Source organism: Streptopelia decaocto (genome assembly GCF_964273445.1).
Source record: "Streptopelia decaocto genome assembly, chromosome: 6".
Taxonomy (NCBI): domain Eukaryota; kingdom Metazoa; phylum Chordata; class Aves; order Columbiformes; family Columbidae; genus Streptopelia; species Streptopelia decaocto.
The window spans coordinates 23210553-23233711 of NC_138660.1; positions in this window are offsets into that span (position 1 = coordinate 23210553).

The window sequence follows — 23159 nt, forward strand, 5'->3', positions numbered from 1 at the left end:
AGATTTGTTCTCTTAATTAGCTCCTGCCATGGTGGATTAATTCCATCTGCAATGTGTTGCCATCTCTGCAGAAGTTTATCACTGTGGAATGGGGGATTAATGAGGAGAGTGGATGCCTAGACATCCCAGCTGTCCGTAAGCTGGCTGTAATGGGATCAGTGCAGATGGTACCAATGCTCTCCTTAAGTATCACTGAAGGTGAGGAATTCTTTTTCTATAAACCTGCCACATGCAGTTACTCATCCACTGCACAAAATAAAGTGTCAGAACTGCAGATCTGATTTAAAAACAGTGAGTAGTGGATCTGGCCATCTCAAAGACCCTCTCACCTTCCTGAAGAAGTAGTGGATTTATTAGCTTTAGCTTTTTAAGATAAATGAGACTAACTATGTTTTCTCCTCTTGTATTCTGACAACTGCAACTAAATGTAAATGCTTTTTAAAACTGGAGGATTTTTTTTAAAGCTGGAAAGCTGCTGCTAGGAACCAGGCGATCCAGCAGTAAGCCCTGCACTGAGGTCTTACTCCTAAATGAAAGAGTCTCTGGGAGGGACTGTTAGGGCAATATGCTGCTTTCCTTAGCATAGTTTAAAACTGATAACTCCAGTCAAACTAGGGAACGCCAGAGGCATGGAAGTGGTGAAAGGACAATTGAGGCTGTATTTTAGTTTTATGTTGCGCTTCTTTACCTGTTCAAAAAGCGTTAGTATGCTTCTTAATGGTCTGTTCCTACAGAAATGAAATGGCAACATCCTCATGATACTTGAACATATTACCTTTCTGTATCAATACCTGCAATTCTTTCATTTTACATCTTGACTATTAATGGAGTTGAATTGTTTCCAAGAAAGCAGCAGTTATTCTGTTTAAAAAACACTAATCTGGCACTTTAGAGACAGAGGTTCAACATCTATGACTATTATAGACTGTGCAGAACCACGGGAATATTAATCTATCCTGGGGCCTTACCTATAAATGGAGATCATAGGAATTTCAGTGCCCGTTTTGTCTATTTTAGACAGTGAGCTACTTGGGGAAGGTGCTGCCATTCTCCATGTTCATTTAGTGCCTCCTGTAATAGAGTTCCAATCTCTGTTGATGCCTCTGTGTGTTTTTAAAATACAAAGAATGTCAAACAGAAAAAGACATTTAAGTGCTCATGTGCCTTGGGAACAACAGAGTTACCCAGGTGTTTTTCTTCAGCCTTACAAACCTGCTGCTAAATATAAAAAGCTGTCTGTAGCTGTTCTACTACCTATACATAAAAGAGAGGCACATCAGACAAAGTTACATGACTGGGTGATGCATGCTAGGTGCTTTCCAGAAGTGCCATCATGAAATGCCAGCAGTAAGTCTGACTCCTAGTCACTAAAGGCCAAAAGTAATTTGAAACATTACTATTATCTTATGTATGCTTTTGGATGCACGGTGAAGTTCTGCACCACTCCTACTCCACTCCATTCCATTGCTACCAAAGTCTCTTATTTGAGCTTCAGAATCAACAACTTTACATATAAATCTATCCTCTACCACAACAACCGAAAGGAGGGAAGAATCCACAGATGCTGAAATTTTAGATTAAAACACTTTAGAATAAAACTCTGAGGTCCTATTACTCCACTGGCTTTGTGAAAAAGAGCTGGGAAGACAAAGTGGAGGTGACAGCTTATGATTTCAAGAGGAGTTTCTGAAGCCTGGGGATTGTAGGATGAGTACAAGGAGAAACAGCACTGGGTCAGACTGAGGATGTCAGAAAGAATGGAAGGTCTTCTAGCAAAGGAGACATATCTATGGATAAATTCCTCTTGCACCACAATCCTCTGCAGGAGAGGAGGACAGAAGAAGGAACCCAGCAGGAGTCCATGGGAATCAGCAGCTGAAGTCTCTGTGTCTCACAATCCAAGGTGGCACAGAACAAGCTGACAAAACCACGTGGCACTCTGCATGTTTGCACTCAAACCACAGCAGACAGCAACATGCAATGCAGGGGTTTGTTACTGCTCTGGGATTTGCATAGGAACAGAATGACAGCAGGTGCTCCTGTTTTCTTTAAAATACAGGTAGCTGAAGAAGCCTCTCTGGGCTACAGTTATGTCTTGGTCACATCCTTGTAACTGCACAGAAAATGTCATCTCTGTGCCAGGTTTGGCTGTGAGGATCGGACACTGGGGGCTGTGCTGGGGCTGTGGGGCTGGGCAGGCAGCAGACACATTCCAGCACATCCAGAGGTACCTGCACAGCGGGAGCAGCCCTGGGGGAGGGAGGCACAAGGGAAGCGCTGAGCTGCTTTCACACTACGTTTTTCTCTATGCTTTGTGACAAAGGAGCCAAACTGCTGCAGAGGGGCTGTCCGTGAGTCAGGCTGCGCTGGCTGTTCCCAGGGAGCTGGGGGTGACGGGACTGAGTGGCTGGGGCGGCCACACGCCCTCTGCACAGCCCCCCTGGGCCGCCCGCCGTGTCCCTGTTCCGCCTCTGCTCTGCAGCCCTGCAGAAAGACACAGCGGGGTTTTCCCATGGTACAGAGAATCTATGAAAATACTTGTCACAACATCCTTTTATGTCAAACTTGCTCTTTAACTTCCTGAATTTTTCTTTCTTCCAACATAAAAGGCAACGGTTAAACAAGACAGTGGTATTCAGCAAGTCCAAGAAAAGGAAGGTTTTAAGCAAGGGTTATTGCTAGCCATAGGAGTGAGAAGCTCTTATTCTGTCTTTTACTTTGTACTGTTGCTTACTTTGCAAACATTCCCTTTTCTTCATTGAATGAAGGCAGTAAAATCAGGCCCTTGAGAACTTGCTGTTTCAGGGCTTGACCCCAAAGGGGGCAGCTCAGCTGAGCTTCCACAGGAGGAGCCACATCTAAAAGACGATGCCAGCCCAAAGCTCACTGCAGTCAGAGAAGATGGGTTATCTCCATATTATGTTAAGTTAATACAAGCAGACCCAAGGGACAAGGATCCCACCATGGAATTCTTCCTGCCCGAGAAACAGATACCAGATTTTGTTCCATATAACTGTGCTGTATGTCTTGTACAGCACAACATTTTACAAGTAAAAGGATAACGCCCACAGCAGAGGAGTGTGCATGGCAATAAACATTTTCTCTGGGTGATTAAATACCAAAGCAAAGTTGAGGTGTTTGAGAAACCACTGACCTGTTTATTGCACATGTGTCTTCCAATGCCATGAACATTACTCCTGCTTTATGACAAAGCAAGGAAGAAACAATAAACCATAATACAAACAAAAGACTATATTCATTGCCTCATGAAATCTTCTTTCTGATATTGCATCCTGTTCCAATAAAGGCAGGATTTTGCAGAATAAATATTTTGAAGAGAGCTCTGAATGTCCAAAATTTGAGGTTTCAGTAGCGGCACCCAGCCCAAGAATGGCTGCTTTGCTGAAGGTGGCCTCTACTTTTCAAAGGGAAATCTCTCACAGGGTGATTTCAGATATTTCCTTTTCGTTTCTCCCCTTCAAATTAAGACAGCAATAAAAAGGAAGAAGATTACAACGTGAAAAAATTTAATTGAGTGAAAGAAACATGCTACAACTCTAAAAGATCCCACAGCCAGTGTCAGCCTAACTTCTCCGTAGGGCCATCCAAATTTAGAGAGCCTCACCCAACACTTCATGGGAATGGTAAAACTCATTCCCCAAATGTCTCACTCAGGACATCTAAAGAGTTAGTCACATTTACTATCATCAAATTATGATGTAGAAGCATTCAGGGTAAAATCCGTCTCGGCTTGCTGTCTGGCACTTGGCGCACTGTGCTCAGCACCTCCTGTAGTGAGGCCATTGGGGACCACGGAAAACATCATGCACTATAACACAAGAACATTCCTCGTGTGCAGCACTGTGGCAAAGTATAGCTCTGCAAACACTAGAGGGCAAGAGGTTCTTCATCCTGCTCCCACTCCTCCCCATCCCTGTCTCCTGCTCTCAACCACCCCTTTGTTGTGCCAAAGCAAGGATTTTGGGGCTCAGAACAAAGTCCCAGCCTGCACAGCCCCTGCATAACTGAGAGGCTCCTGAACTGGTGTCATGTTTGGCCAGGAATGACTGACTGGAGAAAACATGTAACCAGCTTTGAGACGAGTTGAGAGGTTGTTCATCCAGCCCTACCCTGAGAATTTGAGTCACTGAATTTTAGTGACATTCAGATTCCAATTTTAGTATAGCAAGGTTTTGGAATGGCTTCTTTTAAACATTTAATACTTACTGTAATAATGCAGCAAATGAAAAAGAATACTTTAAACGAAGTCCTGTCATTAAGGTGAAGAATAACAGTTCTCAAGTTGAGAGAGGTTAAATTCAATTTGGTCATTAAGAAAACTGACAGAAAAGTTTGATCAAGTACAGCCTCCTTAATGAGGTGGTTGTAGCTAATTCATTAGAGAAAATGAAGTCGGCAATAAGGATTCTTCACTTTTCTGACACTTAATACTGCTTCCTGTGAGCAGTTCTGTAGCTGACGCTCTTTCATAAGGTTTTGAGAACCCAAAACCAATATAAAGGTACGTGTTCTCATAAGATTTTATATGCTGGATCTCTCCCTTAAAATAACGGGCTATTTTAAAGATCAGACCAATGATTTATCCACTTCTATTCTACATCTATAACAATATATGACTCTGGCTTTGAGGAAACCCAAGCCTCCTGCCTTGATCGATAGGGTCCAGAGCTGCTGGTCTGAAGCATGTGTGAGTATCCCACTTCTCTGGGGAAAGTCCAAGAGTAGCTTCAATACTTCATTTAGTTGATTTACTCTTACTTTATGAAACAAAAGACAAACTCAACAACCAAAACAACCAAAATAAAATCCCTGAGCTACAGAACAATAAATTTATTTGAATGTAATAATCTCTCTTTCACTCAGTTCTACAAATTATATGACAGAAAGCTCTGCAATAATAAATTGTTTGGTTTGCTGTTGTGTATTAATCTTTGCTAGAACTTATAAACAAACTTTAAGTCAATAAGTCTGGGTTTAATTAAAAAATTTCCAACTCAGTACTATTTTACTATCCTTTCCTAGATGAGGCAATAAGCCATGGAGTTTATAAAATTTATGAGAAGCAATTTTACTTTTCCCCCCTTAAATGGCTCATGGAAGGGTAACTTTCTTGAAGCAATTGTGCTTTTCTATTTTCATCCATTTGTGAGAGCAATGCTTGAACTGCTTTCTACCCCTTAAGGTAAAACAGAAAAGGCTGGATTTGATCAGAGTTGGGAGAAGAAGGAAATAAAAGTATCTATTAGAGCTTGAGGCATTATTTGAGTTGAATTTAGTTCAGTGGCTCTTAATCTATGCTTTTCAGATCCACAGAGGGCTGTTTCTAATGGTTTTGAACAGACAAAGAACAGCTGTGCCACTTGTCAGTGGGCTTCAAATAATTTTTAGTGGTTCTAACAGAATAAGGAAATCCTCAGCCCTGAATTGGTGTCTACAAACTAAAATCCACCGAAGGCAGAAGAGAGTAACAGGCTTTGGATCTAGCCCTTGCAATAAATGTTCAATGTCATAAAGAAGGATGAGGAAGGTGAAGAAGAGACCTGAATCCCAGAGGCAGCCTCTCAAACACAACCCTGGAGTTCTGGAAAAAACAGCCAAGTATCTATGACCAAAATCGGTTTCATAATATTTATCAGTTCCTCAAGCTCAGAAAGAAGCTGGAAAGAATGTCTCTAGCAGAGGCACGTGAAAGCATTTATGTCGTAGTTACCTCACCTGGTAGTTGATAACCAGCACAGTGAATTTTGGTGCAACTTTCACCTCAACTCAAGCTGTGCCTTCAGCACAATGACCCAATGCATTTAGTTTTCTGGAGTGAGCTCTACATTCACTTTTGAAAGCTTGCAACATGACCTGCTCAATAACTAATCAGAAAACAGACAAGGTTAAATTTGGCAGAGCACGTGCTGCCATGGGAAGCTGCATTTCTGCACATGGGTCCTTTCCGTGGTGCAAGTCCCCTGGCCCAAAGCAGGCTGACCTACCACCATGGCCTCCCACAGGCTGACAGGGCTGTCCCAGTTCCTTCCCCCTTGCTCTGCAGTCCTGCCCAGCCCTGGCTGTGGCCTGTCTTCTGCACCATCCAGATAAAAAGGCTCTGTTTCCTGGTAACCAGGCAAACACATGCCAAGGAAACAGATTCTTTTTTGGAACCTTGCGGCAGCTCAAGCTTTGGCTGCTGCTTCATGTGGATGCATGGCAGCATGTGAACTTGAGTGGGCCAGCAGAAAGGGACGCAAACACAAAACCCGACAGTGATGAGGAACTTACTGTGCTTTCTGGCCAGCAGACACCAGAATTTTGACTCTGCTCTTACATATGTCCTTGGTTCCTGAAGGGCTGCTTCTCCTTTTAAGGGTAATACAGTATCAAAACAGGCCCTGTGATCACTGCTGAGCAAGGACTTCTCCAGAACTGGGGAAGGAACTTTACTCAACCAGGATAACACACTATGTGTTTGGGTTTGGTTTTACTCACTCAACTCAGGGCATAAAAATACACAACTAGCAAGTTCTACCTGGAGAGAAAAAAGTGCCCACCTTTTGGGGCTGGTCTGCAGAAATGTTCCCTGCCAACTGTCCACTTTGCCTTCTGTGGAAGAAATCCTTGTTACCAAGTGGAATGCCTGCATTTACTTTTAAATTGAGATTTTTTCAGGTGACTCTTAAGAGACAAAGCGTAGCTATTCATAGGCCCTAATGAGAGTGTTAATTTATATAGTTTCTGATGTGCAGCCCTGATTACATCTTGGATAAGGAACATCTTTGAAATAACTTGTGAAGGCAAGTTCTCAAAGCAGCCTTCTGGGACTACTTTAGAAAGGAAGCTGCTCTCCCCAGGAGAATCAGCCATAGCTGAGTGGCAGTTCCTTGGGACGCTGCCAGTAGTGCCCTCCTTTCTTCTTTACCTTCTAGGAATAGCAAACATCACGCTTCTCCTCATTTATTGTCTTCCCTTCATCCTCCTCCCCCCCTTTTCCCTTGTCCTCCTCCCTACCATAAAACTAAGAGCTAAAAAATGGAAGACAAAGGCAACAAGGTTTATGACATTTTTTCAAACATGAACAAAAAAAGTCATCTCCAGAGAAATGTGGGTTATAGTCACACCTGCAGTCTAACAACTGTCATCCTCAAGAGAGACACATGCTGTAACTGAGCAGCATTGAAATGCCAGTGCTACTTCATTATTTTTAATACATGCCTCCCTTTTGAAAACCAACATATCAAAATCATAAGCATTAAGAGCAATACTTTATATCCAATTGAGTTTTCTTTCATCTAAGAGTGCAGAAAGTCTTAGTTGTGGTAATTTTTAAATACCAGTGGGCTCAAACCAGTGTAAAAGTCCAACTGGGAAGAGTCCTCTCTTTTTTTTTCTTTAGTTTTAAGCTGAAGTCATATAGTCCAGCAACAGCTTCCTATTCCTTGATGCATCCTCTAAAAGTTAGCAGCAGCACTTAACTCAATTGCATGTTTGTGCTTCTGAAGCAATGAGACACCTGCTCAAACCTTTGCACAAGTGGTTTCTGCAACTCTCCAACTCCAGACTTAACCCCACAGCACAACAGAAGCTTCTCCCATTGAGAATTTCCTTTTTCTGTGCCTCAGTCTGGCTCACATGTAGTGTAATATGCACTTAATGTGTGCTACCAGAAGTCCCTTTAACTTGGTTATTATAAATACATGCACAAAATTTCTTCAGGCTCTCAGGAAGTCTTTGGTGCAGAGGCTGAAACTGTCTTACAGAAGCTACTGTGCTATTTTAGGTTCCTCCTTTGGTAAGCACCAATGTGAGATATGATTTAGAAAAACACACTGCAGTAATTTGCACCATCAAATTACCTTAAAAGTTGCTAAAATACACAGTAGTGTTTTTCGATTTTTCTCTCTTTTCTTTCTCCCTGACATGTAAACACTATTTGCAGGGAAGTCTCTACCTGGACCTTTCTCTGTCCTCCATCCCCATGAACTCCCCTCACCCTGAACTGCTGAATTAGCTCAGTAAATGTATATCAATAACACCACAACCAGGACAGTCCTTCCTAAATTACTAGTGGTTTCAAACAGCACAGCGCAGTCACAAGCCCTTTTCCATAAAGGATTTATTCTGTCTGTCCAGGGTTCACGTCTGCAGAATCAAAACACATGCCAGTCCCGTAAGCACAGGGAGCCCATCAGGTCTATCACCCTGACCACAGATGGACTTTTCTGCCATCACTAGTGGGGAACTGCCAGCCCATTGACTGTCCTGCAGCAACATTTTCCCTCTATCTTGTCAGCCTTATTAAGGCCATCATTTTTAAATGCTGTGGACATGACAGAACTGGGCCTTTGGACCTCAAGCCTTCACCCTGAATATCCATACCATAGGGTAATCACAGCCTTCCGTGCTTTACACTGTACAACAAATACCTGGTTTGCAGCAAAGAAACTCACACACAGAAGGCAACAATAAGCCTATTTTAATACTACAGCAGTGGCAAATGGGCTTTTAACTCACAACAGCAAATGGTGTAAAACCAGAATACTAAAAGCACAAATGTACTGTTAAAGAGAATAAGAGGCAAATTAAAGTCACAGCACCACAAAGTTCTGGGAAGACAGCCAGTAAGAACAGAAAAGAAGTAAAAGCACTTCCTCCTGCATCCTTCAGGCTCTGTCATGAGCAGCTCTGAAGTTAAGGCCCATAGGGAAGTCAGGGATCAAAACTGTGATGAGCCTTTTCTTAGGGAAGATACCCACATTGAAGCTCTTTTCCATCACTTCTTTCCATCCATTCAGCACAAAGGCTTGACAGCCTAAATCTAAATGCCCTGAGGAAGTCCCATCGATAAAGTTTTTACAAGAAGAGCTTTCCTGCCAGGAGAGAATAAGACCTACACTGTTTAATCAGTAAGTGGTCTTTTCTATTTAGCACGGACATTGTGGACAAAGCAAAAGGTTCAAAGACATTCAGCTGCAAGCTGTGGTAAACTTTGCTCAGGGGGACAACAGCGTTGCTCAGCATCACTTGCCTGGTTTGAGCTTCTGGGTCATCGCCAGTGTGATAGCTCGGCTGTATCACATCCATATATACAGCCAGAAATGGCTGGAACGTATCAAAGCAGAAAATGTTCCTATCATAAAATATAATTTAGACAGAATCAAATTGATTTGCAGGAATACAGCAATGCTGGTCATGTCTTCACCAGGGAATTGCGAAGGTGTAGAGCTTGACTCTCTTACTCCTTTAGTAAAATGGAAACATTTTGTTTCAACAAGTCAAATGAAGTCTTTCTATACTTGTGAACAGAATTTCGGCAGAACCTTTGCTTTATGGAAAACTTTCGTATCCTGACCCCAAGGAGCCAGAATTCACCTTGCGTGCTTTCATAGCAAGAAACGATCACGAAATCTCCTTAGGTTCCTCTTAAAACATGCACCCCATAACAGAGACCTAAATACTTTCCTGTCTACTACCCATCTTCGACATTTCCTTTTGGTAATTATGTGAGGTATTTTTACATCTGCCTTTACTAAAAGAATTATTGAATGAGTGCTGCAACTCTATCAAAGTTAAATCTCCTAGTGTTTCCTCCCAAGCCTTTCCTTCCATGACTGCCATGAACTTAGGCAGCCTGCACGCCAGCCTGTCCGTCCCATCCCTGTGAGCTAACAGGGGCGCTCACCAGCCTGCTGCAAAGGGCGAGGAAGGGAAGGTGCAGAGCAGCTGGAGGGGCACACCTACAGCAGCGCTTCGGGCTGGATGAGGGAGCGCTGTTGGAGCAAACCTCTCTGGATCGCTGCTCCCTCTGCTTCGGTTTGCAGCACACAGCTGTCTCGGGCTGTGCTAAAGGGAGCACTTTAGGTGACAATAAACTAAGCTGTGCTCCAGGTGTGCTTTTAATGTGCTCCAGCCTGCAGTGAGCATTCAGTCCATAAAAACTCTGAGGAAAAGGGCAATGATTTCCTCCAATCCCAGAACAAGCCTGGATGGCGGCTTTTCAGCTCCAGTTGCTTCCATGGGCAGATCCCTCCCCTGCCCAGTACTGCCTGCTGGTACAGAGACAGTCAGAGGAGGGGCCGGGCTGTTTTGTGTTTTCTGCCAAAAACACCAGCAAGGGAGTGCCTGAAAGACATGGGAGGAACTTTATGACTTGAGAGGTTGAAAAATAATTTTGGGGTTGAACGCTGTCATCCAGAGAAAGAGTGAAGGAGCCGGTTCTGTCTCCAAGTCTGCCAGCTGACATGACACGTTCACTTCAGGAAGTATAAGGCAAAATGAACATGATGTTTTAGGAAACAAGACAGAGCTCTGATGATTTCTCAAGCAGAAATGAAAAGTAAGGTGTTTGAAGCATAAACGGAGAAGAGTGCTGTCAGGAAGAGATTTCTTCGTAAGGGAATTTAAAAAGTTCCTTTCAGACTGCACACTGCTTGTATTCTCAGGAATCGCATTCTCCTCATTGTTCCTTCCATTTAATTTTACCTAGAAATTGAGTTAAATGCTAAAGACTGCTCCTCCTCACTTCGTACTCACTGGTAAAAAAGAAAAGACGTGCTTTATTTTATCCACACTCTACAGCACAAGCGAAGGCTTTCTAAGTCCAGCCTCTCACTGTTACAAATCTACAAATTATTCCTATAGAGAAGACCAGTAGTACTTAAAAAACAGCTTTTTGCTTTTCTTGTTTAACTGCCATTACAGAACTGGGATACAGGAGCTCCGCTCGGGTGACACTGCGATCCTGAGCTGACGTGGGGCAGCACCAGTTCTCCGCTGTTTCCAGCTCCTGTTGAGCAGGATGTGCACTCCTAGCTCATGGGGAGCTCATATAATAACTCGCAATCTAGTTTCTCTGCAGCAACATTGTTTGTCACATTGAAGCTGAACAGCCTGCATAATCTGAAGCTGCTGCATTGCTTTAGGGAATTAGCTGCCATTTTGTATTACGTTATTATGCTAAAATTACTTCAAAATGTCAGCTGGCTTGTAAAACCACAAAATGTAATTTTACTTTTGGTCTCCTTACAATATTATTTGATTCCTAGAGTCAGGGGACATGTGCTAACCCTTGCTACCTGCAGACTCCTCATGAGACAACCCTGACAAGATCAAGGCTCCTTCTACCTGCAGTATTATTATTTTAGCATTGGATGGCTTTATATATTTTATAAATTTCCTTCAAATAGCAAAACTCACATAAAGAAAATGCATTTAATTGGAGACCTACATTAATGGAAATGACAATATAAGTAAATAGTAAATAGCTCAAGGAGAAGGGAGAATACTGGGTATGTGGTTAGTGACCTGGAAACCCTGAGGCTTATCCATCACAACACTGGACTCCGGAGTATTGAGGATGACTCTTCTGCTACCAATGCTTTTACATCTACCGAAAACGAGATGTAATAAAAAAACCCAAACCTTGACTCTTTGTGGATAAGGCCCTGAAAAGAATGAGGGTTCAGTTACTGTCCCCCAAAATTTTGCTTGTGCCTAAGGAAGGGGAAGCCTAGAACTCACCTCAGATTTATTTTTTTTAATCACAACTTTTGATGGAAAAGTTGGCTTATAAAGTTATGACTTAAGAATTAAAATAGAGCAATACTCACAAATGCATAATCTTTTGCTATTTTTGCTACTAAGAAGTAGGTAAGAAGGGACAGAAGAGAGAACTCAAGTTTCACAGTTTGGATTTTCAGTGAAAAATCTATAAAAAAAGCTTTACAGGACAGACAGCAGAAGAAAAAGCACTGTTATAAAGCTGTTAACAGCCATTCAAAGCCAGTTTTGTCAGTGGCTGCTTAATTACAGAGAGACAAACCATACTGACGAATCTAACGAGCTGAGCCTATATTAGATGGAATCCTGCATTAATCCTGAAGAAGGAAGAAAGGAAATGCACAGCCCCGAAGGACTCATTGCAGATCTAATTCCTTCCATCTTTGCTGCTGAACCTTCATGACCAAAGAGAGACTTAGTAAAACCAGGGATAAGTCTAATTGGTTTTTAAGCACATGAGCTGGTTAGCTTTTGCCCACAGGTTGTTAATGAATAATTTGACCTGCTGAAAGACTAAATGAAAGTTTATTGCTTAACCTTGTAACCACAGCAATTGTAATTAAGTGGTACCCAGGGAGAGAGTCCGTTAGCAGCATCCTGCTAAGGCAAAGCACAAACTTAATGTTTAAACACAGTATTAAATTTGTCATAACTTTCTCGTCTTGCACTCAGAGTGGTAATTTTAACCAGTGCTCAAGAAGTTTTGCCAACTTGTTTGTATTGATTATCGGCACAGCATAATTGCTATGCACGGCAGCAAATACACTATTGTATTATTTATGCTATGGAAGTGCCTAGAGACTCTAGCCAAGATAAGACGATATACAGATTCACAGGTCTGACAAATACTCAGCCTAAAAACGCCAGAGCAGGGCGCAGGAGCAACTCTGGGCCGCACAGAACATCCCAAGCAAATCTCCTGCAAACTACACGACACAGCCCACCCATCCCAGGCACCGCATCCTGCCCTGCGATGATGAGTCACTCACAGGCAGGAGGATTCCCACCTTCCCGCTGGTGTTACTGTTTCTTTATAAACTAATCTCACCTTTCATGTGTGCTGTGATCATTTATCTTGTTCCAACGTACTCCCTCTCATCTCCCCATCTCCTTGCCTCTTTTCAGTATTTTGATCCTCTCCTCTTCTTTCTCATTCTATCTTTCTCTTTCCTATCGCCTCTGCTCCCAAGCTCCACTCTCAGTCTTGAGCAGAAGGGTATAATTTCTCAGTTTCCTGTTCTCCTATTAGTTATGCCACTGTTGAATCATTGTAATTGCAAAGAAGAACATACTCGTATCATTTGTGAATTTGGTTTACAAACCTGATTGAGTGATAGGAATACATATTACATAAAATGAATATATGGAAATTAGCTGGCCACTAACCACAGCACTGAGGATGTTCATACAGATAGAGAATATCCGGTAGGAAATCATAGGGTAGGTATCCCAGTGTACTGTTTCATAGCATCAGACACAGTTTACAGCCAAAAAGTAATTTGTTTCTTCAGACAGCTATTAAAACTGTCTGCTGTTTCTACTAATGCAGATATAAAAGTCTCAATGGATCTGTTGGGTATTTAACAGAAATGTCAGTCATAATAAATAAGAGAGAGAACTGCGCATGAAAGTGAAATTCTCCTATAATCACAAGAATGGCTTGACTAAGTACAGCTTTCTCATAGCCCTTCTTCAACAGGTATCAAAGAAACGATATGCTAAATGATAAATATGGATATGCATTGGACATAATCCTGTGAAAGTCCCCAGTAAGTTGAAGATGCTGACACTGGTGGCTCAGGTTTCAACATCAAAGCCTCAGATCCCACTGGGCGACCTCCATTCACTCACTGGTAAAATGGGGAAAATGCCATTTGCTGTTCCTTCCAGGGATATTGTTAATTAAATAATTCTTAATTAAGTTTGCAAAATACAAATATCTTTGATTGAAAGACAATGTAAAATGGAAATTATTGTTAGGAGGATCAGAACTCTTGCCTGGGGAAAACCTTTGGGTGTATTTCCTCATGAATGTTAATGGAAATTAACAGCTTAACGCAAGCCAAACTGAAAATAAGATACTTTACATTTGCATCTTAACTACATTTGCTTCATTACTTATTTAGGACCACTGATACATGTAGGAAAGTGAGTCTCAGCACTTTGAGGTATAGTTTTTAAGCAGTCCTATATGCACAAATACATCTGATTAAAAAAATAGATGCAGTTGTTATGACAGTACTTTCCTTAGAGTAACATGCATGGTAGTACGTAGGAATGTGCCTTTCTAAATGGATACGCCAACCCAGTGGAGACAAGAAAGGACAAAGATTACACTGGGAAAAAGAACCAGACACTGTTTAAAAAGTGAAGAGAAGCATATACGGAACCTACATTTCTAATAACTTCCTTTTGCTCCCTGGTCAGGGGCATTCCCCAGTTCTGGTACCACAGCAACCAAATACAACTACACCAATTAAAGAGGGGAAACCACCTTTAAATGTAAAGAATTTCATTTCATCTACACTAAGTTGTTGCTTGTGTATGCTAAGATCATGAGCACTAAGGAAACTACAGAGTTTAAGTGAGCATTGTGCTGAACACAAAGAATAAACCAAGAACCTCAAGAGAAGCCTCCAGAGCTTCCCCTTCACAAACAACAGACTTCTAGAGCTGCTTAGTGTCCTGGTTTTGTTAAAAACAAGTTTCTCTTTCAGTGAATTTTGCCTGTCAGCTAAAGCCTTCACATTAACTGCATTTTCCTGGAGAACCAGACACATGTTTTGGTAAACCTAGCAATGGAATGCAAACTTATTGATAAGCATGGATGGACATCTCATGAGAGGGGCAACGAGAAACCAGTGACCAAGAAACTGACCAACTGTGTATAACATTCCATTCACGTGAATACTTCATATAAAAGTGGGAGATCACGAGGATCTCGTCCCTTTGCCCTTTTGCCTTTGCCCTTTTGCCTTTTTTTTTTTCCCTTCTGCTTATGGCCAACATTAGGAGAGGACCTTGCTAGTCGTCCCTGCGAACTGAGGCCAGTGAGAGACTGAATCCAGCTCCAGTTGGCTGCAGAGTCTAATCCAGGACTTCGGTTGCCAGCTCTGCAGTTGCTGAGACTTTCAAGATTGGTTTTGTATATTTTGTATTATTTTCTCTATTCTTATTAGTACCATTAGTAAAACATTGTTAATTTTTCCAACTCTCTTCTCTCTGTCTTTCTTTCCCTCCCGATCGCCTGTGCTGAGTGGGAAGGGAGGAGAGGGAGGGGCAAAAAGGGGGAAGTGGGGGGGGAGAGGGGGTTAACAATACATCTGCCAGGGTTTTATTGTCACCCCGCAATCTTAACCCTCAACACTTAGTAAAATCATTTGAGCAGAATTAGATCTTCAACTACTAACAAGGGCTTTTATTTTCCCTTCTAAAATGCAGCAATTCACAATATATGTTTGGTTGGGTTATCCGTAGTGTATTTTTCATTCTATTTTCATTCCAGAGTATGAAGGGCCAAAATTGTGCACACTGGGAATCAAGGGAACTTAGAATAACTCGTATTCTCTTTGCTTAATAACTTCTGAGGGTATTAATGGGTTAATGTCTTCTGCATTTTCAATTATGATAACAATAAAAGCTGCATATATAAATTTTACCATGGTACAATTCCAGGAAAGTCACATTTTTGTAAGAGTGATCTACCATACCAACTTGTGCCTTTCCCCTTTATTAATCTGTCTGAAAAAGATGACATTTGTTTTGATGAAGATGATAATCACCAAATTTTGCAGACTAAGATAGACACTGATAATTGCAAAAATAATCACTTGTGCAGCCTCATCCAAATGTAGGTATCTGTTCTTCACTAAGAAAATGTCCGTCAAGCAAGCTGTGGAACAGACACACTGTGTCAGGCACCAGCTTCTTTCCTTAACAATCCTCTGAACCCCCCGTGCACCATGCTGGGCCACAACAGCTCCTGGAGGCAGAGTCCAGGTGTCAAGGTTGACTGGCCCCAAAGGAACAATGACAAGGATTTCTTCTAAAGCGCAGCAGAGACCTCCATGGGACAGAGCGCAGGCTGAAGCACGGCCTTCTGCTCAGAATTAAGAGCCCCTCTCTCCTGGTGCCATCTTTCTCATGCCTTCATAAACCCTGGACCAGTTATGCAGGGCAACACGCTTGCTTCTTGCCTCCCCAAAATAAGAAAACTGGTTGATACCAAGTAAATCTGGGGCTCTTTCCCTTCCTGCCAGCTCCTGGGAGGGAGTCCCCATTACTCCCGCTGTCAGCCAGCTCCGCGTTCCTTGTATCTCTTACAGCAGACGGCTACAGTGCAATAAAGGGCTGCAGGGTGTCTCCTCCATTATGTGGCCTGGTGAATCATTCTGACCAACGGTAAGGGAGAGTAGAAGAGGGCCTTTTCGCCTGCTTTTGGCTTCTCTGTCTCTCCATAAATCCACACTGCAGTACCTGCAGCTTGGGAGACCATAAATCCCCTGATTCCCCAGGGCTGCAGGGCCAGCAGAGTGTTCCCGCAAGCACCGCACAGTGCCTGGTGGACACCCCCACAAGCAGGTGCTTCCAATGACACACGGACATGGTCTCTTGATATACTGCTACTGGGATTTGTCCTTCCCCCGCCCATCACCCTCCTGCAAACAGCTGCAGAACTCTAAGCAGAGTGAAATATCATCTGTCATCACGCTGACCTTTCAGTGTCTGCCCTCATTCTTGCATTAAATCATGCTCTGCAATTTTGTCCAGATTCTTTTGGGAAGCATTTTTGTTCGTAAGCCAGTTCAGAAGTTCGCTTCCCACACTGGGACAGAGGCTCATATCCCGTGACAACATAGCAGTGAAACAAATTTTCAAGTGAGGTTTGTCAAACCCAGTTGCCCATCTATGTGCCCAAACAGGTGGAAAATATGACCTGGATTGTGCAAACTGGCTTCCTGACAACATACTGACTTCTTGCACTTGAAAATCTGTCTGTCCTTTCTGAAGAGCACAAAAGTTGGCAGTACCCACGTAAGGCTTCCTCCTTGAGGTTAAATAAGCCAAAGCTCTATTCAGATAACTCTTACTGCTTTCCTGTTGACACCATTCTTCATCAAAAAAGTGATTTCATAAACTGCTGTGGTATGGGTATGAAACAGCTGTCTTCAAAACAAATATTCCCTGCTATCCTAACTCTGTACAAGATGTCCTTAGCAACTATTATTATTTTTAAAATCTTTGGCACCTTAAGTCTAGAATTGGTCTCAGGAAAATATATGGAGACAAGAAGAAACTTAACAAATGAGATTATGGGGGTTAAAAGACCATTATTCATATGAAGCTACTCAGCTTCCACTCCATATCATAAAAAAAAAATAACGAACAAAGAAACACTCAAAGAAGGACTACATAAATAGAAGGTTAGCATTTTATAGGGATTTACTTCATCAAGCTACAGTTTCATTTTACACGTTAAACCAGCATTTCCTGCTATACATTAAAAACAAACAAACACACCAATGGAAAAACCAAATCCCACAATTCTCCAAGGCCAAGGATTAGCTACCTGCCTACAAACACTCTTGAGTCTAAATCACATGAGCTGATTTGGAGAGATGTCTGCTGAAAACCTGCTTCAGTCGCTTTGCAAAACAGCATCTGTAATTAAAAGCAGTGCTTGACTTGTTTCCATGTAGCACCAGCCACAAAATGGAGCCCTCTCCACTGAACCTTCCAAGTGGAGAGCTGTTGAGTGCAGAGAACAGCAGATGAGAGGAGGCAGTAGGCAGAAAACAGTGCCCGTAAGAGACCCATTGCAGACTTACGGGGCAGAGGATGAAGGCCAAGGACAGATGGAGTTGCCTCTCTAACCACCAGTAGTCCCTACTCATTGCTTATGTGCTGCCTGTTGTGAAAAAGAAAAGAGGCTGCAAAACTAACTCTGCCTTTCCCTCCTTCCTACCCCAATTTAAGTGCCCCCAGCTGGGGCTGAGTTCTTCAGGACGCTCTGGCTGCAGTTCACCTCTCTTTACAACAGCTCCCAGGAAAATCTTGGGGATTTTCTCTTGGGTAGAGCCTGGTGCCCAGCCTGGAAAGCACCGCATGGAACCCTGAACTGGCATCCAGCAGCAGCTGAGGAACAACAACCCACACAGAGCAGGATCGAGCCAGAGAGGCTGGGATTTGGAGCACTGACCAGGCATTACACAGCCAGTTGCCTTTACTACAAACGGCTGCAGGCACACTTGCTATCAACCCACCGAGGATGAAGGAAGAAACCTCTCCTGCCCAAGAGGGAGTGACCAGCAGAACTCCTGAGTCTCCTCTTGGAAAGCACAGAGCAGAGGTGCTTAAGTGAGAACAGCTAATTGCATGACAGACGGTGGAACTGGCGGGCAAAAGACTGTGTGTTCTACAAGACCAAGCCAAAAATATCTCAGTCTTTCTCTTTTGGGAAAGAAGAAAAACAAATTCAGAATAATTAGAGAAATAAAATAAAAGAGAAATAAAATCTGCAACTGGCATACTTTTTAAAAAAGAGAATCACCGAAGATGCAAACAGGAAGAAAAGTCATCCCATACCGCAAAAACCCCTCAAAATGCAATCAAGAAAATACACGTGTAGTCCTCTCCATTTCCCACTATCTTATCACAAACCAAAGCAAGCAGTCAAAATTACAGAGGTAAAATAACAGATGAAATACCAGACAGGTTTTTCTTACCTGGAGCATCTCCAAGAGCACAGTGAGTGGGCTGCTCAGCAAGGGAAGATGAGCTGAGGACAATGACAACAAGGCAGGCACAGGGCAGGATCTGCTGCAGCTCGGGGAACAGTTCCATAGCACTGAAGGGGGCAGAGGAGGCCCAGCAGCAGCCAGCCTGCAGGGAAGAGGCAGGTCCAAGGTCAAACCAGGACATCAATTTAGCAAGACAAAGCTGGGGTCAGGAAGGTGTGAGGCTGAGCACAGGCAAGGGCCTGAGCTGAGGGCCTGAGCTTAAATTTAGCTCCTGAGCGCCCCTGGAGGGACGGCCCAGCTCAGTCTCACACAGCTCTGCCCAGCAGCCTGATCCCAGGTTACAGCTGCACCACATCAGAGCCTTGGTTAAAGGCAGCCAAAGCCCTTAGGGTGGGGAAGAGTTTGTGGCTCTGACAAAACATTAAGACAGCTATGAAGAGACCATGGGATGTGATACGGACACTGCTCATAAAGACAAAAGAAAACACGTGCTGGTAGAAGTCAGTGAAACCAGCATGAAGTGTTTTGATCCCAAAAAGGAAGAGAAGCAATCTCCTTTCTGTTCCTTTGGGAGCCAGACTTCTGAGGAGAGACAATTAGAAAGTGAGTTTTATCCATGTAAACCTTTTTGCATTTTTTGTCTGTTTGGCAGAAAACCACTAGCAGGAACAGTGGGGCAGAAGCTGAAGTGTGCCCAGATGAGCACCGTCAGTCCTCAAGCACGCTGACAGCCCCTCAAGGCACAAGTTGCAAACACGGTATTTTGGCTAATGAATCAGCACCGCTTAGTCCTGCTTCTCTTTGCCCTGCCAGCTCTCTGAATTTCCACGCTTCTCCTACAAACCAAAAACCACCCATGCCCAGTCTGTCCCCAGCAGCAGCTCCATGTGGCATGAACTAGGGGCACTGCAGGCTGCAACGTGCAAGAACCAGCAGCAAGAGGCACATCTGCACCTCACTCAATATTGAGTCTTATTTCATGTGAAGGTTCTGCACAGGGTTTGTAAAGAATTCAGAAAAGGGATAGATGTTTAAAAAATGATAAGCTGTTAAGAGTCACACAGCTTGATCATAACCTCAGCAGGTAACCATCTGTAACACCTTTTCCTCATCATCTTGTAACGGTCTAGAAACACACACTAGTCATGTTATAAAAACATTAGACATTTCTTTCTCATTTATTAACTTATTACAAATGTAAGTCTTACATAAAAAAGAACTCAGTACTTATTCAAATCTGCAAGCTTGATTTTCACTTTGCTTTTTTAACCAGCATTTATTTTAATAAAAGGGACATTATCTATCTTGCCTCATTTCTTTTGTGCACTGAGAAACGCTCAGCTATATCCTTCTTTCCGGCGCAGCGGTGCAAAGCAAGCTATAGCACAGCACATTAGGGATGGGACTCACTGAGGGAATTGTCGTTTCTCACTGCTCTCCTTGCAAAGTGAAAACAGCTGGTCCCAGAGGTCTGTGTTGGGAGACAGCTGGTAAAGGCAGGCAGGGGCCTGCAGGCAGCAATCTGATGAAAAAGGTAATAAAGTCCAAGGCTGTGCCTTGCAGACTACAAGATCTCCACTCAGTGGGGATTTCGGGGCAGGTGCTGGCAGTTGGAGTCCCCAAAGGGAGTAGAGGCACAGGGAGCAGGAGATTAACACGTTAGTGATCCTCGTTTCTTGCAGAAGCCTCCAGTGTTTCTGAATGTGCTGGAAGACCCACATAGGCTGCAATCACTGCTGTTCTATGAGAGCAGACAAGGATCACTCAATGTCCCTGATGATATTCTGTGGTGAAATACCCTCCCTCACCCTCTTCACTCAATTTCCACCCATCTAACCTGGCACCTGATTAAACACTAATTTTCTAGCTCAACAAAGGTGGCTTTCTTTACTGCCATTAACAGTAAAAGGTGTTCTATAACAAAGATTCCTCTTCACAGGCCCTAGATCAGACTGCTCCTGAGTGGACTTTTTGGACAATAGTTGTTTCAACCACTTTCATCTGAGCCTTTTCACATTCCCTCACATCTACCTTTTAAAAATCCAATATTTCTGTGCTGCTGCCTTTGAACATTTCCTCATAAGCACCTCAAACAAATCCAATGGTAAAATGACCATTTTCCCTCAAATGAATGCTCCATCTTTTGTCATTTAGTGTTCAGTTCCAACGCACTACAGCAGCTTCTGATCTTATTGATTGCCTTAGAAAAAGCAGCAAGAAAACAGGCCTGAAATAACTACCAGAAACATTCATCCTTCCCCAGTCATCCTGTAATTCTTATTCTAGTCAATCGCAGGGTCATTAAAGCCCTCCCATGACAACTGTGCCAGGCTCTTAATGAACCTGCAAAAACACTGGGTGCTCTGCCCTCACTTGCCATCCTGCAGGTCTATTATAAGATCCCCTTATCTTTTTCCATCATTTTTATCTTTATCTTTATCTTTGAGTTCTCTTTATTAGGGCAGCCAAGTCGGCCTGATCTGTTTTTACTGTAGACCTACTCCCAGGCTCACGCGTTGCTATTACCCCTCCTTTCCCATTGATTCTTCTCTTTTCGGCAGGCTGGAGTTTACAGCGGTGGAAGTGCAGGAACACCTGCAGTGAGATAGGCGGCAGCCGCATGTAGGAATGTGTGTGCAATGCAATGGAAATGCCTATTCGCTATGTTCTTTCGCCTCCACTTGCAAACACTGGAAGTACTGCTGGGGTCATAAATCCTTTATCACTGTAAGAAGGAAATATTTTAAATGCTTTAAGAAGCAACGTACACTGTACAGAAGCTTAATCATGCTCAGAAAGAAGGTTGTTACGTATTCTACAGCATGCTTACTCATACAAAGCATCTAAGGAATACGCTGGGACCTATTCACATGCATGGCCTAAACTATTTCAAGTCTATCAAGGAAAAGAACCTCCACTGATATCACAGGACTACTCAGAGAGTAAATTGCTACGTCAGGTCAGCAGGCCCCACAAATTTTGGTTCACTGATCAATTTCTAAAAATTCTTGCATTGCTTTTTCTTGTGTTTAAAATATAACAGGAGAACAGCAAACCTTCAAAATTTTTGCTCTTTGTGAGAACAATGTATGTAAATTTATAATTTCAGGTTAATGATTAAGTTCCATAATTATTTTCTATTATAGAAAATCAGACTTTATTTTCTTATCTTCAGAGAGTTAAAATTGCTTTAATAATGAAATCCACTTTTCATTTGTATTCTGTTTCTTCTGCACTCTCATTAACGATTCATAATTTAAGGATCGGGAGTGATTAATTGCTGGCTACACCACGTAATGCTGTTAAGAAACAATGGTGCAATTCAGAAGCTTTAGAGACTGGCCTCATTCCATGCTACCCATGCTAATCTGCATTGAAACTAATCCGCTTCATCCCAATTCAGGAGGCAGCAAGATGTGGTCCAAAAACTCTACCAGAAGTTATATGAACTTACTAGAGGAAAAGCCCAGCAAATATCGTGAAACACACATTAAAAAGAAAAGCAGGCACAGTGTTAAGATTTAATAGCAAGCTGAAGAATCCATAGCAAAGAGTAGCCCGCTGTTGTGCTCCTGCCCAGGAAGGACCGCTGGCTTGGCCATTGTGGGTTCCGCTTGCCCCAGGAGGAGCAGCAGCGGCGGCAACTGGTGCCTGTCAAAGGGGGAGTTACTGCCCTGTATGTTCAGCTCCCCTGTGTGTGCTAAGTGAGATGGTGTGAGAGTTCAAATGCTTGTCTCCTGCTTGCCTTCTCCTCCACTGCCCATTATTCTGACAAGGCAGCAGTGGACTTGGGGGCTAATTTCTTATCTTCCTCTCTCACTCTTGTGATAAGGCCACTCCATACGGCTGAGTGTGGCAGGGAAGCAATGGAATATGTTCTCTTCCTGTATTCTCTGACTCGGCTGAATGGATGACCCATGTTTTCACCTTTAGTTGTGCATCCTTGATGAATAAATAAGTTTGATGGAAAGCTGAGTTTTCAGTTTTTCAACCTATATTTCCTTGACAAAGCAAGTTAAAGGGTTCAAATCCACTTTGCAAATAGGCCATCATTGCAAAACGCTAATCTGGTGCATGCTCTCAATATATTGCATCTGCCATTGTGCACAGAAGCTCAGCTAGCAGGATTCCCCTCTTCCCAGCCCTCGCTTTCCAGTGAAATACTGAGTACAGAGCTGGTGTGCTCCTTATCTCTCAGGCATAACAGTATCCCATACTCAGCACAGCATCCTGGAGCAGGAAAAAGCCTCTGCCAGCAGAACCTGAGATGTGGAGAAGTCACCACAAATGACATTTCCTGGTTCTTCAAGGTTATTTTGAAGCTGTCTTATCATTTGACCTTGGGATCAGATTATAACAACTTCTAATGCAGTTTACAGATGCAGGTCATAAAATGGAGCATCAGCACATTTGAGCCCGTGCTGCTGAGGGGCTCTCTGGGTTCCTCCAGCATTGCAAAGACTCACACATATGCTCAGCTTTTCCCAGGGGGCTCACCCTACTGCTCCAAACCAGCCTTGAGCCCAGGCCCACTGACTCTGTGGCTGTGACTCTGAACAGTGATCAGTTTTATTAAATCTATATCGCAGACACTGAGTACTGAATTCAGCAGGGGGGTTGAGGTGGGGTGAGGGTGGCCACATCAGGGTCAGATTTTGCTGCAGTAGTTTCATTAAAGGATGGTGATAAGGAAGAGCTAGGTTATTCTATACATATTTATCATGCAGCCAAACATACCCAGGTGTTACTAGCTGCACTGCACAAAGCTGTTTATAAGCAATTTGAGATCCCACAGTACTTGTTTCGCTCACCATATTCTTTTACTTCTACTGTCATCCTAAGAGAACTACAGAT